Below are 3,217 nucleotides of genomic sequence, written 5' to 3'. Positions count from 1 at the left end.
ACAGGCATGAGCCACCATGCCTGGCCCTTATAATAGCTATTTTAACGTCCTTCTCTAATAGCTCATAATTGTCTCTGTTATTTCTGGGCCTGTTTCTACTAATGGATTAGTGTTCATTTGTTTAATTTTTTTTCTGCCAGCTGAAAGTCATATTTTCTTCTTTCTTGTTACGTCTTGTAAATATTTTACTAGATTCTAGACATTTTGACTATTATGTCAATGAGGTTCTGGAGTTTTCTGTTTTCCTTGAAAGAGTGTTGTGCTTTATTTTGACAAGCAGTTAAATTATTTGTGGATCAGTTTGATTCCTTAGAGACTTGTTTGTAAGATTTTCTGATGCAGTTCCAGAACAGGCTTTATTGCAGAGGTTGTTCAGCCTTTGACTATGGTATGATTTCTCTGGAGTTTTCACTGAATGTCCCAGAAGATCACCAAGGCTTTTGCAATTTGACTGGTGGACAGATGATCACCAAGACTTTTGCAATTTGACTGGTGGAAGCTTGAATGTTCCTCTGCCTTCTGTGACCTCTGGGAATTGTTCTGATTACAACTCCTGGTCATTCTTTGTCTGACTTTGTGCCACCTCACTCTATACAAATGTGAGTTTTTACTCTGCAAAGATTTAAGAGGACCCTACGCAGATTTCTGGGAATCCTTTTTTACCTTGATCCATTCTTTCTATAGCTCTGCCATGGAAACTTGGAATACCTCAATTTCCTCACCTCTTATATGGCCCTCAAGTGGGGTCTCCAGGCTCCTTTCAGGTTCTCCCTAAGTTCACAGTTTAGAAGTTACCTGCAGGCAGAAAGCTGGAGCTGCTTTAGGGTTCACCTTATTTGTTTGCTTCTTTTTTTTTTTTTTTTTTTTTTTTTTTTTGAGGAGTTAACAGTCTTTATTGGGCTCAGACCAGGAGTCCGTGGGTCTTGAGGGCCTGTGTGTATTTGTCAATCTTCTTCTCCACGTTCTTCTCGGCCTGTTTCCGTAGCCTCATGAGCTGTTTCTTCTTGCAGTAGTGGATCTTGGCTTTCTCTTTCCTCTTCTCTTCCAGGGTGGCTGTCACTGCCTGGTGCTTCCAGCCAACCTCGTGAGCCAGGCGCCCCAGATAGGCAAACTTTCTTGTAGGCTTCAGACGCACGACCTTGAGGGCAGCAGGAACCACCATCCGCTTTTTCTTGTGGTAGGGCCGTGGGATGCCGTCAAACACCTTGAGGCGGTCTGGGGCAGCCTGGCCTCGCTTGGTCTTGTGAGGCAGCATGCCTCGCACGGTCCGCCAGAAGATGCGGCTGGGGGCCCGGAAGTGGTAGGGGCCTCGGGAAGGGTTGGTGTTTATCCGCTTGCGGAGGAAAGCCAGGTACTTCAACTTGTTTCTGTAGAAATTGCCAGAAATGTTGATGCCTTTGCAGCCGTACGACCACCACCTTCCGGCCTAGCAGTGCCTGTTTAGCAACGATGGCCACCAGGCGGCCCAGGAAATGGCCTCCACCATCTAACACCAGGACCTTCACCTCCGCCATCTTCGGCAGCCGCCTGGGAAAGCTGTTTACTTCTTTTTAAGGATCATAGCCCTGCACTACCTATTGTCCAATGTTGGAAATCAGTTCCTTCACATAATTTATCCTGTTGTTTATTGTTTATGAGCAGGTTAAGTTCATGTCTTGTTACCTCTCCTCATCAGGGTTAAAAGTGAAAACACTCTATCTACCCTGGTCTTTTACTCTCTGGCCCTCTTGCTCACATATTCCCATCCCTCGCTTTCCTGACTCAAATCAGGTCCCTGATTCTGCAAACCACTTATAAGTTTCCTTCTTACCCAAATTTTTAGTATCATCAACTTAAGATGACCTTTGCTTAGGGCAATTTTTCTCCTTTGAGGAATATTCGATACGATTTACTTTTACTTTCTCGCTTTCAATTCATGCTTTGATCTAATACAATTTGAACTTCACTAACACCACTCCATGATCACTGCTGACCCTGTGGACAGAAACCAATAATCTCCTCACTTTCAAATCCAGTGGAAGCGTTTCTGCTCCATTTTATTTTGGTTTCTCTGCAACATTTGATGTTTCTGACCCCTTCCTCCTCAAAATCCTCGTTCCCTCGCACATAACATTGTGGTTAACAGTATAGACTTTTAGTCAGAGACCTTGTTCCAATGCAAGTTTGACAAACAGATATGAGACCTTGGACTCATTACTTTCTTGCTTCTCATTTTCCTCATATGTTAAGAGAATATAATAATATCTATGTCATAGGGTTGTTGAAAGATTAAGTGAAATACATTTATAATGTGCTTAGCCAAGTGTCTAGCACACAGAAGATACTTCATCAGTGATAGCCATGATGATTACCTTTCTTCTAATTTCCAAGACATTCTTCCCTCCTGTCTGTCTCTCTGCCCATTGGGTGAGTCCCCTTTAAAGGTTCCTTGTCCTCTGGTTACCATTTAAAATGTATTATGCCTGAGGGTTTAATCCTCGTTTATTTTGTTTTTTGTCTGCTTGTTTTTACATTTTAGATTGCTACTTTAAAAAATAAAGTAGTAACAAGTATTAAGTAGAAGCAAAATAGCATTTATGAAATACACGTAGGATATAAAGGAAACGTACAACTTGCACCCCTGCTCCTACCACCCTTTTGAAGAAATAGAATATTACACTCGTCTTTGAAACCTCCTGTGTACTATTGGGATCCTATCCCCAACCCTTTCCCAACAGAGACAACCACTATCGTGATTTTTGTGTTTATCAGTTCCTCACTTGTAAGTTTTACCACATGTGTTTAGTTTTGCAAGCTTTTGAACTTTATATAAAAAGAATCATCCTGGATATTCTCTTCTGCAACTTTATTTTTCCACTTAACATTATGTTCGTAAGGTTCATCCATGTTGTTTCTGCAACTCTGCCTTACAATTTTTTGTTGCTGGATTATTCCACTGTACGAATACTTCACATTTCTTTAGCTTTTCTATTGTTGATGAATATTTGGGTTGTTTCCTTTTTTTTTTTTTTTTTTTTTTTTTTTTTTTTTTTTTTTTTTTTTTTTGCTGCTATAAATGTCTTTTCTATACCTTCTCTGAAATTTTCTAGGCTATATATCCAGAACTGGTATTGCTAGGTGAGAGGGTTTGCATGTCTTTAATAGTTAGTTGAAAATTGTTTTTCAAAACAGTTGTATCAATTTCTACTTCATCATCATTGCATTATTGACATCCTTA

The 3,217-nt window shown here is 40.5% G+C and overlaps 1 pseudogene across 1 annotated transcript; it reads right to left on the bottom strand.

Moving 5' to 3' along the window:
* Positions 1-844: 844 nt before the first annotated feature.
* On the bottom strand, positions 845-1,514 carry LOC113224786 (annotated as a pseudogene). The gene has a single exon (XR_003309396.1). The product of XR_003309396.1 is annotated as a 60S ribosomal protein L13a pseudogene (transcript).
* Positions 1,515-3,217: the final 1,703 nt, after the last annotated feature.

The sequence above is a fragment of the Piliocolobus tephrosceles genome, chromosome 1 (genome assembly GCF_002776525.5).
Source record: "Piliocolobus tephrosceles isolate RC106 chromosome 1, ASM277652v3, whole genome shotgun sequence".
In the NCBI taxonomy this organism is placed as follows: Eukaryota; Metazoa; Chordata; class Mammalia; order Primates; family Cercopithecidae; genus Piliocolobus; species Piliocolobus tephrosceles.
The sequence above is the reverse complement of the archived record's forward strand: the minus strand, read 5'-3'. Positions and strand labels throughout refer to the sequence as shown.